The 13,540-nt window shown below is 31.6% G+C and overlaps 1 protein-coding gene across 1 annotated transcript in view; it reads right to left on the minus strand.

Moving 5' to 3' along the window:
- ERBB4 (erb-b2 receptor tyrosine kinase 4) overlaps window positions 1-13,540 on the minus strand; it is a 1,143,943-nt gene that overhangs the window by 920,837 nt on the left and 209,566 nt on the right. The window lies entirely within an intron of this gene.

Consider the following 13,540-nt stretch of genomic DNA (forward strand, 5'->3'; position numbering starts at 1 on the left):
CCAGAGTGATCAGTTCTATCATTGTCATAGTGGACCCTTTTCTACCCTAACTTCACTCCCTGCTCTTTGTGACAAGTTTCCTACCATTGGGTGGTCCTTCTGACCCTCATCTCTATTGTCCCTGGATATTATTACCATACTGCCTTTTATTTTTCTTATATCCCACAAATTGTCCTTCCTCCAGTTTTTCTTAACTGTAGATCTATGAAATCAACTAAAACTGTCAAGTGAACCAAAATTTTATTTTCCTTGAGAGAATAATAATAAATATGTATCGAATTATTTGTGAAAATACAAAATATTAAGAAACTTTGCTGTGAATAATTGTTTTCAACCATAACTTCTAATGAAAATACCAGGAGTAAATTAATAAGACTTGGAGAGAAGGTGAAAGGTAGTTCGTAAAACACTACAAAGTATGATAAAAAATTAAGCACATTTTACAATGCTCTCTGCTGAAATATTCCAAACATACAATTATTTTTATTTTTTCAGATGGACCATTTAAAGTGAGTTCAAAGATTTTGAATTCCAATATTAGCAATGGCTTTGAACCATGGTGAATTTCTTTCAACAATGTGCAAGTATGACTCTATTTCTATCAGACATTATATATTTCAAAACAAAAATGAAACTATTCATATAAACTGACAACACAAAGACCCTTAAACCCTAACATACAGGTCTTTATTTAGAAATATGGAAAATTAAATACATTTTTCTCATTTACATATTAAAAGCAAGAAATATTTTCCATTAACAAATTTGTCAAAATTTATGCTGCAAGAGTGGGGCAGTTAAGACATCGATCACTAACAAAGTACTTATTATTAGATGGTTGTAACAATTTCAAATTACAATGGACCTTTTCTGAATCCAGACCTTGCCTTCTTTTATTTCTTTATTATTGCTTCATATATCATAGTCATATTAAGATCAAAAAACCCTGAGTTTACTAATAACTCCCCTTTTTCCCATTGCCTAGGTTTCTTATTATGAAAAATAACAGTAAATTTAAACATTATGTTTTCATGGTGTGCCATATAAATTTCTTCTAAAAGCTTGCACAGTATAGAATTAATCTATTTAAAATCAGAATTCTTTTATATATTATGAGCACATTTCTCAAGTATATATAGAAGTATATATATATACATATATATATATAACTCTATAGTCTATATTTTTCATAGTCCATTCTGGGTTTCTCAAACTTTATTACAATGGCCTTTTCTTTCTTTCTTTCTTTCTTTCTTTCTTTCTTTCTTTCTTTCTTTCTTTCTTTCTTTCTTTCTTTCTTTCTTTCTTTCTTTCTTTCTTTCTTTCTTTCTTTCTTTCTTTCTTTCTTTCTTTCTTTCTTTCTTTCTTTCTTTCTTTCTTTCTTTCTTTCTTTCTTTCTTTCTTTCTTTCTTTCTTTCTTTCTTTCTTTCTTTCTTTCTTTCTTTCTTTCTTTCTTTCTTTCTTTCTTTCTTTCTTTCTTTCTTCAGTTTTAGGCCACAGTCAGCAATGCTCAAGAGAATTGAACCTGGATGCATCCCAGGTCAGCATCATACAAGGCAAATGTCCTACAGTTATGCTATCTCTCCAGCCCAATGGCCACCTTTCAAGAATGGTTTCTTGCTGTGCCTCTCAATTTCAGGTGGTTGGTTTTCTATTCTCATACAGTGCCCCATGTCTGTGAGATTTTCAATTTTACTTTAGCATCATGTCATGGTGGTCTGCAGGTAGCCATATGGTGACCTTTAGTTGGAAAATGTGATATTTTATGTCTCAGAAATTATATACTCACAAAATATATATTAATTACATACTCACTTTGGCGAAGTCTCATGCTTAAAAGTCTCATGATGAAAAATCCACAGTAAACGTGACAAATATAGAATTCAGTTATACAATTTTTGAAAATAAGAATTTTTGCATAATGAACATAGTTCAGAGATTCTATACCACTCAAGCATCAAAATTATTTCTGTATAACTCCCCAACGAAATCAAATTCTATATAAAATTTTAATCACTTTTTCTCAAATTTTGCTCTGTGGGGTAGGAGATACTTGATATCAAAGCGATAACAAATTTGGAGTTTTAATAAATTGCATTTCATTCAGATAAGTATGCAATTAAATATTCACATATAGGAGCTAGAGATATTAGGGGATAAACTTCTTTGTCTTGCAAGATGTTGAAGTGTCAAGGACCCTGTTTCCAGTTCCTGGTATAGTACATAATTCCTTAAGCACCACAAATCACTCCTAATTATAAAGCTAGTAATAGATACTGAACACTGAAAGTAGGTCTCAACAAATCACACCCCTAAAAAATTCACATGCATTTTTTAAGATAAATTATAAGGCTTCAAGGAAATAAGATAATAGTGGCATGGGTGCACATCCTCTGTCCCACAGGTCCAAAGCACCCAGCTGAGTACCACTGTGCAGGGGATTTCATTGGTCATTTCAATATAATCATTAACTAAAACGATGTAGTAGCTGGTCATAGAAGAAACAGATTTTATTTAAATCATGTTTTTTTTTATCAGTTACTAGATGTGTTATCTTGGGCAGATATTAAGTGCTGTGAACATCAGATTTTTTTCATTTATAACAAGAATTTGCTATTATATACTTTAAGATTAGTTAGTTCGCTGGCATATACTGAATTAATCAACTGAAACCTGGGAAATAGACCTGATTTACCGGTCAATATGTTAAAATTACTGAAAAAAACTAACTTTGCAATTATTTTTATGGAACAAGAGTAAATTTGATTTTGGTTTATTATTCCATTAATTGTGTGACACTTTTTTAAATAGGAAATAAAATTACAGTAGCCTGGGGCCAGAGAGATAGAATATAGAGATATATAAGATTAGAAAGATGAGTTTCAATATTTTCTAAGCAATCTTCTCCTCTACTTTTACATAAGTGGTGTCTCAAATGTCAAATCATTTATTTAATTGAAGAAAAGGAAAGGAAATTGAATGTGGTGCTCTTGTGAATTTCCAAAGGAATAAATATTATGACACCCTATAAAATGTGTATAAGTACTTCAGCTTTGTCAAAAAAATTGTGGAAATCTCTAAAAATGACACGATTGTTATTGTTAAAACATGGGGGTATGATTTCTCATTTAAATTTAAATGGGTAGTCCTCTTTAGATTTTAAAGATAATATCTGAATGCATAACATATGTCAAAGCAAAACAGGGAAGACTATCCAAAATGGCATTAAGAACAGGATGAAAAGGAGCTGAAGATGAAAGAAATACAGAAGCTAGAAGAGTAGAAAAGGATGAAGGACAGAACGAAACACAGTAAGTCAAGAAAGATACATTTTATTTCCATCCCTGTCATGATGTCATGCATGCTATTGTGAAAATAAACCGGAGGAAGAGAATCATCATGTCATTCTTAATAGGAACTGTTAAAGTGAGCAGGACGAGTAGCACTTGTTTGACCAAAGTAAACAATTTCCCATATTAGCATCACTAGTGCTTCACAGACTAGAAAGCTGCAAACAGGAGGAATTCTAGTGATTTCTCCTCTTTCCATTTATAGCTTAAACACTCCAATTATTTATCTTTGCTTATACACTCTGATCATTTAAGAATAAATACTGTTCTTTATCCACAAGTATAAAGATTTATTTCTGTTCACAAGACTTACAAATCCACAAATTGGGTGAATTTTATTTCATGGATATTTGATTTCTATATATTCCAAAGAAAAGCATTATTTGGTATTGTTTTGTAACCCCTGAGATGGACTGTAAAGAAGTGAGCTAACCATATTTCTGAATACTAGAATTAGAATTCAGTTTAATTTTTCAATAGACATTTCATTAGGTTACTGTATTTTGATTTCTTTTTTTTTTATCATTTTTTAAGGGAAGGCATGCATGGCAATACTCCTATCTCTGCACTTAGCAGTCTCTCCTAGCAGTGCTCAGGGAATCATATGAGATGCCAGAGATTGATTTCATGCACTGAAATGGCTTAACCACTGTACTATCTCTCTGGCCCCAGGCTACTGTAATTTTAGTACCTATCTACAAAATTGTCACACTCTCTGATGAGTTTAAAGCAAACTTTAAAGATTAGTACCTGAAATAAAACTCAGTCGCTTTAAAACAAAGATAAATACTTATAATAAGAGCCAGCCTTTGCTACTCGCCATGCTCTTATCTCAGAAAACCATGTTTGCTCTGAGACAATTACCTTATACATATTTAATTTAGCATAGAATCCTTAAAGAGAAAATATCTTCTGATAAAATATCTTCTATGAAACATTAAAAGTAGAAATAAGAAATTAATGAAATTAACAAAATTGTATTTTATAAATCCCATTTGAAGCTCTCAATCATTGGTAAATGGGCCCAGGGCACCTTGCCCCTTCATATTCAATCAGTCAGAAGTTTCAATGATTAGATATCAGGTCATCAGTGATTGTGTCCCACAGTGTCTGGACTTGCCCAAACATCACAGGCAGTGTTCAGATTCCATGCAGTGTTAGGGATCTAATTTGGATCTGTTTTGCACCCTAAGCACTGTACTGTTCTCTGATACAATTATTTTTTAAAGAGATTTTTTCCTAATTTTTTTAACATATTTTAAATAACTGATACTTTTAGTCCTAAAAAGTAACCTTTAGATTCTTTAATATTGGAGAGTAAACAGACAATAATGATATAATTTTGACTTATTATGAGTAATAAATATATGTTCAGATATGCATATTAATAGGTGAAACTTTCCAAATAAATGTTCCAAAAGAAAATAGTTTGTATAATATTTTATATATACAACAGTAGAAAAAATATTATAATATTCTGTTTCTAATTTGATTTTCCTATCAAGAACAAATAATTTCTGTCTTTCTAAAAACATAATTACATTTGGCATTTTTAACCCAACAAGACTACTTGTCTTCATTAATGATGTAATATTTGAAATAGACAAATAACTCTATCAATAAATAACTAAATATTCAGAAACACAGAAATAACCTCATTTCAGCACTGCCATTGTAGCTACCTTGCAGATAATGGTGGTGAGTTGTAGGAACATTCAACCCAGGACACTTCTCTAACCCTCATTCCATTTCTTTATTTAATCACATGGCACAGAGAAGATTAGGAAATACAATTTATTTTAATCCATAGCTGATTTTCATTTAAACTTGTCATGTTATGAGTACAATGAATTGCTCTAATTGCTAGCAAACTTTATCCAATTCACATTTCTTCCTTATTTTATTCAATATTGATTAAAATCAAGGTACTAACTTGCAGACTAGAAAATCAGACCTGTTTTTGAATAAATTTATTTATTATCCTAATATTTAGTATAATCACACATTTACTGCATTCTGATTATATTTTTCAAATGTACTTTTACTTATTATTATCAATTTTAAAAACTTATTTTGATTGCATGTTTACATATTTACTAATTAATTAGATACATTTAAATTCTATTTTTAAAAATTACTCAAATAAATTAAGTCAACATAAATTCATGTCTTTGCATAAATTTCTGAATGACTTTCCAGTTAGCTAAAATTAATATTTTCCACAAATCATTACTCTTGAAATATTGAAATAGTCAAAACACATTAAATATGATTTAAGATGAAAGTCTTATATTTATAAATATATTTTTATATATTTAAATATATATATTTATGTATATATATATTGATATTTATATCATTGAATCACTTAAATGAATAAGAGAACATAGTTGACAGTAAAATGGCTAATTTAACTACGGCCAATCTAAAAGTCTCAGCTTCCTCTTTTATAACCAAGGTGATGGATCAGATGATTTTAATATGAGTATAACAAATATTTCAATAGCAGTGTTGCTTCTTTCACTAAGTAAATTTATTTACTCCTAGAAGTTAGAAGGAAACATAGAAATGCATGCAACAATAAATTGTGTTGATTACTAATTGAATCAACTGCTGTTCATTTGAGGAAAGTAGTCTTTTTTTAATTTTTGGATTACACTCAACAGTGCTTAGGACTGACTCCTGGATGGGGCTAAGGGATCATTCCTGGCCAGACACATAGGACAAAATAGAGTGCCAGAACTGTATAGGACAATATTCCAGAACCATGCAACCTGGGTTGGTCACAAGTAAGGCAAATGCCCAACTGTACTATCCTTTTGATTCCAAGAAACAAATGTTTTGAAATATTCTGGAAGCCAAGACATAATACAGCAGTTAAAACACATATGTTTTACTTGATTTGATTCCAGAACAATCTCTAGGTGAGGCCCTCAGGCTTCTGAGCATTGCATGGGAGTCTCCACTCCTCCTCCAAAAGCTACTTTACAAATAGACTAGGAAAGTCTTTTAAGTAACAAAAAGATCTATTTTTTTAAATATGCAAAAACAGTAACCCATTAGTCTTTTCTAAGAACCAATGATAAAGATAAAATTTTTATTTCAATAGAGGCTTATAAAAATATGGAACATACTTTGTTTTAAATAAAAATTTTGTAATTTTTTGTTCCTAAATAAAAACCATAATGAATTTAGTAAAAAAATGTTTGGTATATTTCTAGGTTTTTTTACATGATAATTTGGAGATGAGCTATCATGTGTTTGTGATTGAGATAACAGATGAGTGTCTAGAATATAGAATTCTTACTTAATCATTGTACCCCAAAGCAAGCCCTTGACCACACACTGATTCAGTTTTCAAATAGTTGTTTAAGTCTTATGAAGATTTTAGAAGAGTAAGTTTTGCATTTTAGAAATCTTAAAAAAAAAAAAAAAAACCAATAGAGGGGCAGCAGTGATATCATAGCAGTAGGGTGTTTGCCTTGCACGGACTGACCTAGGATGGACCTTGGTTTGATCTTCCATGTCACATGTGGTTCCCCAAAGCCAGGGCAATTTCTGAGTGCATATCTAGGAGCATCCCCTGAGCATCACCAGGTGTGCCCCCCCAAAGAAAACAAAAACAAAACAAATAAAATAAACAATAGATTAAAATTTGCAAATCGTACCATATAATTAAGAGAGGTAAAATTTTGTTTTGAATTTTAAAAGGGCATTTGAGTTTTTTGTCTGTTTATCATTTACAAAAAATAAATAGGCTTAGGTAAAAGTTGCTCAATAAAAATAATTAATTGTTGACTGGGTGTTATTACAGGGGATAAGACACTTGACTGGCATGTGAATGACCCTGACTAAATTCCCAGCCATATATCTGAGAATTGGCAGAATTAACCCCTGAGCATAAAAGATGAGAATGAGTTCTGAGCACCACTAGGTTTGGTTCTCAAACAGAACAAAACATATCCCTCCTCCCCCAATAATAATGTTGATTTTGACATGAATGGTAATATTTTGTATAGTTTCAGCATATGCTGTGGAAAATAGTAAGGGGTTGGGCCCCATGTTAAATTTTGGATGCTATCTATAAAGGTGTCTGAAAAATAGTTTTATTTTATCATATTTAGAACTGCTATTTTCTGTCAAATATTTAATTCTTGCATGTGTTTATTCGTTATGCAAATGGCATCTCTATAGAGGTTTTGAAAGAAAATTAAAAGACTAGAAGGTATTTAGAAGTTATATAATTTGACCCATAGACATTTTCTGTATGCACTATCAATGGTTACTAATCAGTATAAATTGATACAATATCTTCAGCTGGAGAGAGAGTACACTTGTTTTTATTTTGCTTTGTTTTGGGGCCACACACAGCAGCGCTCAGGGGTTACTCCTGGCTCTGCGCTCAGAAATCGTTCTTGGCTCGGGAGACCATGTGGGATGCCGGGGATCAAAGCCGCGTTTGTCCTAGGTCAGCCGTGTACAAAGCAAAGGCCATACCACTGTGCCACCACTCCAGCCCGTCAGTATACTTCTATAATACATATGATTCGTTAAATTCACCAGAAAGGAATTCCTGAATACATTAGATTGATTAGTCATTAGCAAGACTTACAAAAAAAAGAGAAATAACCTTAATAAATCAAATCACTAATAAAGGGAGGCTTTCAAAACAGATAGATTACATAAAAATTCAAAGGAAATAGTGCCTAGGATGTAAAGCCTAATCATGGAGCTGAAGAAACTATTCACCCAATACCCATATGGTAAAGGCTTAATATAAAAGAATATATAAGGTACTGGTGGAGCTTAAAAAGAAAAAAAAATCTAACCCCATTCAAAACAGGAAGAAGTGATGAACAGCTATTTTCTCAAAGAGATACAGATGGCCAAAAGGCATATGAAAAACTATCCATCAGGCATATGCATCAAAACAAAAATGAGATATCATCTCACATCACAGAGACTGGCACAAAGAACAAGAACAACCAGTGCTGGTGTGGATGCAGAGAGAAAGGGGTGATCAGTCACTGCTGGTGGAAAGGTTGACTGGCCCAGCCTTTTTGAAAAACAAGAGAAGGATAAGATAGACATTCCTCCAAATTCTAAAATTGGCTTCCATATGATTCAGCAATACCACTACTACAAATGTGTATGGATAGATAGATAGATTAGATAGATAGATAGACAGATAGATAGATAGACAGACAGGCAGGCAGGCAGGCAGACAGACAGACAGACAGACAGACAGACAGACAGACAGACAGACAGACAGACAGACAGACAGACAGATAGATAGATAGATAGATAGATAGATAGATAGATAGATAGATAGATAGATAGATAGATAGATAGATAGATAGATGATAGATAGATAGATGATAGATATAGATATATAAACAAAATGTGGAAAAGACCTCTGCACTCCTATGTTCATCTCAGTGCAATAAATAAAAGCCAGATTCTGAAAACAAAACAAAGTAACTGAGAACCCACGAGTGGCTAAAGAAACTTTGGTACATATACTCAATGAAACACACACATCTGTTAAAAAAAAATGAAGTCATGACATTTAATTAAACATGGATGAATATGGAGAGCATTATGCTTAGTGAATTGAGTCAGAAACCAATATCCATAGAATGATTTTACTCATTTGTGAGATATTAAGGTAGTATGGGAATAATCTTCAAAGATAATAAATATGAGGATCACTAGGACCAGTCCATGGTAGGAAGCTTGCCACAAAAAAGTGCAGAAAAACAAAACAAAACAAAACAAAAAAAAAACGTCCCACATTGACAATGATAGTTGGATTTGATCAATCTAGACAAGAACTGGCTGTTTAAAGAGATAAAGTGATATGCATGATATTCATTCAGTCCTTCCGTAAAAATATTTACAAACCACAGTTTCTAAAAGAAAAACAAAGGAGGAAGAGAAAGACAGACATTACAGAGAGAGAAGAAAAATGTCTGCAACAGAGGTAGGCAGCAAAGATGTCAGGGGGATGTGGGGATAGAAACTAGGGACATTGGTAGCAGGAAATGCTCATTGATGAAATGTGATGCACGATGTATGACTGAAACGCAACCATAACAATTTTGTAACTCTTTTTTTTTTTTTTTTTTTTGGGTCACACCGGGCAGCATTCAAAGGCTAATCCTGGCTCTGGGATCAGAAATCGTCTCTGACAATCTCTGGGGACCATATGGGATGCCGTGAACAAGCATTTGAATCGGCTGCATGCCAGGCAAATGCTCTACCGCTGAGCTATCTCTCTGGCCCCAACAACTTTGTAACTCTTAAAAAGAACAACTATGACAACATTATATTTATATATATTTAATATATATTTATATATATAATATATTTATATATACATAATATTTAAAATAAGTTTTTAAAGTACAAATAAAATTCAGGGTATGTTAGTTTTACCTCTTTATAATGAAATATGAAGCTTACAGTATTTTTTATAAAATATTAGAGAGCTAATACCAGCATAGTTTATATAAGAGATTGTATTATACTTAATAGTACAAATTAAAAATCTTTTAAAATACTAAGATTGTTTAAATTGTCAGAGATGTAGGCTTGCATTTAGCCCTTAATATATCATAACAAATATTAAAAGAAATGTAACTAATTTTCATAAAAACCGACATATTTTCTATGTAAGAAACTGCTTTCTATCATATAAATTTTAATTTAATGCCAGATGATTATCAATGGTTTCATGCAGGGAGCACTGAGTTCATTTTAATTATTTTATCACATTCAAAATTAAAATTCACCATTACATAAAAACAATATTAATGCCAGAACTTTGATATTTATTCAATTTGCGTTTGCATTTATTCAATAACCATAGCTGTGTACACTAAAATTATACTCTATTGTTCAGGACATAACAATTATCCGCTTAATAGTCACACATGCAGAGACAGACACATGTAATGTTCATCATGCTTTGTGGAAGGAGGCTGAACTATCCACATAATTAAGTTGAAATGATTATCTAAAATCTCCAGCAAATACCCATTTTTTGCTTTCCATAGAGTCAATATTTGTCACTGTTTCTAGTGTACTGTATCTAAAGGACATTTTAGATATTTTAGAATACACGAGATTTCAATATAATATTTCTAGCTTTATTTTCCTAAATAATATTATAAAAACCATTTAATGGTTTGTGTTTAAATTCTTCCCTCACAAATATATAGCAAAAATAAATAGATTCTTGAACCTACCCTACAAGTTGAAAAAATTATAAATAAAAGAATTTATTTTCATAAATGGAAAAGTTTACGTTTGGCATGACTTTAGCAAATGTTCTTTCTGCTTAATTTTAACACCAGCAAGTATTCATTAACTGTGAGATGGGGAAAATATTTTGTTAACTTTCAGATCGTCATCAGCACTATTTAAAAGATACATAAAATACATACGAAACTAAAATGTTCAAATCTTTATAATTTCAAAATAAAAAAGAATCAATTTAAATAATTACTATGTAGTCCTATATAGCTCTAATGTTATATTAAAACATAATCAATATAAACTTATCAATGGGATATTTTAAATTATTTTTTCTTTGTTCTAAGTCTTTAAAAATCTAGGAGTATTCCCTGAGTACTGAAACAGGACATTGTCTAAGCACTATTGCGTATAGCCTAAAACATACAAAATATAGTAAAACTAATAATAAAAGCATGGATAATTAAGTAAAAGACTCCAGGGGCCTGAGCAGTGAGTGGCACAGCGGTAGGGCGATTGCCTTGCATGTGGCTGATTTAGGACGGACCACGGTTTGATCCCCCAGCGTCTGATATTGTCCCCCAATTCAGGAGAGATTTCTGAGTGCATAGCCCAGAGTAAGCCATGAATGTCACCAGGTGTTGCCCAAAAACACAAAACAAACAAACAAAAAAGATTCCCCAAAGATAAAGAAAATTCCTTCCAAAATAAACTATTTTTTATGCATGTGAATTATTTTGCAGTAAAGTCAGGTAAGATTTTATAAGTTCAAAGAAATGTTTTCTAGTCCCTTAAGTAAGAATGAAAATAGGCTTTAATAATATTATCTTTAGGGGCCTGAGTGGTAGCACAGTAGTAAGGCATTTGCCTTGCATGCGGCTAACCCAGGTTTTATTCTTGGCAACCCATATTCATATCCCACCCCATATTCATCCTGATCTAGGAGCAATTTCTGAATGCAAAGCCAGGAGTAACTCCTGAGCGCAGCCAATTGTGGCCAAAAACAAAATCACAGCCAACAACAACAAAAAATAATCTTTAATAATAAAAAAAATTTTTCTTTTAACACACCTTTTTTTTTTCCTGCTTCCTAGTCTGCTTCTCCCCTCTACCCTTTCCCTTTGTTCTTTCTTGCATCACATCCTACTCCAATGTTCAGTGGTGCTCAAGACCTACTTCCAGTTCAGGAGAGCTTCTAGTTGTGCCTTAGATGACCATGTCATTCCTTGACATGCCATGACAGGGATCAAACCCAGAAATTCTGAAAGCAAGGCATGTACTCAGATTATGGAGCATGCTCTATACTACTCTACTTCCTACTAAAGTAGCCTTTATTATTTTACTTTAATTTGCATCATACCCTGCAGTGCTTTGGGGCTACCTGAAGCTCCATGCTCATGAACTGATGATGCTCAAGGGACCATACACAGTACCAGGGATCAAAACAGAGTTAGTCATATGCAAGGTATATCTTATTCCCCTATCTCTCTGCTTCTCTCCTCAAAACAATCAATCTTTCTGTCACAGAAAACTGTACATGATAGGGCAATTCTATAATTACAAAGGATGTAGTTTTCATCATGTGAGTCTCATTCTATCCTTGAAGACTTAAGTCCCTATCTCCCGTTCCTTTGTTATAAAAGACTCCCATTGACTTGAGAGTAAATATTCATGAAAATTTTCTATTTGTTTACAATTTGCTCCCCACAAATGATGTTAATTGATTATCCCACAAGGCTTAGAAGAAATTAGAGTGGCGAGAAAAGTTTTATCTACATCACTATTTGTTCCTTCAAACTATAAAATCACATACTGGATAACTGGTCATCCTATACTACAAAAATCATTAAAAACAGTTATTAAAGAAGTTTTAACTTATTTTCATACATAAGTAACGTTTTGAAAAGGATGATTTGAAAGCCATTAAATAAAAACATTACATAAATAATATTTTCTAAACTTGTCCATGCTCAAGTAAATTTGGTTGACTTTTATGCTTTCCTTTTTCCAAGAATTTCACAAAGAAGTTTTAACCTAGATGTTTGCATATTTTTAAATAAAAAGTTAAAAAAATAACCAATTAGAAATATTTAAGTTAAAAGTATTTTTTACAGATTAACAACACATGTTCTATTGCACTTAGACATACATTAAAAATTAAGAATATTAAAATCATATTTTGATAAATTGTGTTCATGAAGGATAAACTTATAGAAACTCCAGAAAAATGATTATTAGAAACATCTAATTGGCACTGAATTCATTTAAGACATATGCCAGTTATTAGGAATTCAGCAATATATATCATTAAGGATGAGAAATATTAAACCATTGCCTAATTGTAATCCAATCAAGTCAATTAACACAGGAAAAAAAACACATTCCTTTCTTTTAACTATTTTCTCTGAAAAAAATCACTATAAATCATCATACATTAATTTTTCATCATTTTTCATTGTTAATGGATGCAGACACCAAAAGTTTATTTTTATTATACAGTAGAATGAGCCTAAATTAATTACAACATGGTTTATGGAAACATTTAAGGTAATTGAATTTTTTGTTAGAAAAAGGTGTGCCAAGTCTTGAGATGTATTTCAGATAGTTTAAGACATGATTGTTGCAGGTGATTGTTATGCATTATGCTTTATAGATAATATAATAAACAAAAATAAAGAAATGGTCAAGAATTTCAGAAAATAGTACTAATTACGAATGAGTTAGCTCTTTTAATATCTTATTCAATTTATGTTGTACATAACACTGAAAAATACAATACAACAAATGCTATTATGACCCTTCATTTTCACCATTCACATATTCATCTTGGAGAATAAAATTCAAGAGATAATAATGATCAAAAATATCACTTTGAATATCTGGTCTTGAAAATTTATTAATCATATCAATGTTAGTAAGATAATTTAAGAATA

This window comes from Suncus etruscus, chromosome 1, assembly GCF_024139225.1.
Source record: "Suncus etruscus isolate mSunEtr1 chromosome 1, mSunEtr1.pri.cur, whole genome shotgun sequence".
In the NCBI taxonomy this organism is placed as follows: Eukaryota; Metazoa; Chordata; class Mammalia; order Eulipotyphla; family Soricidae; genus Suncus; species Suncus etruscus.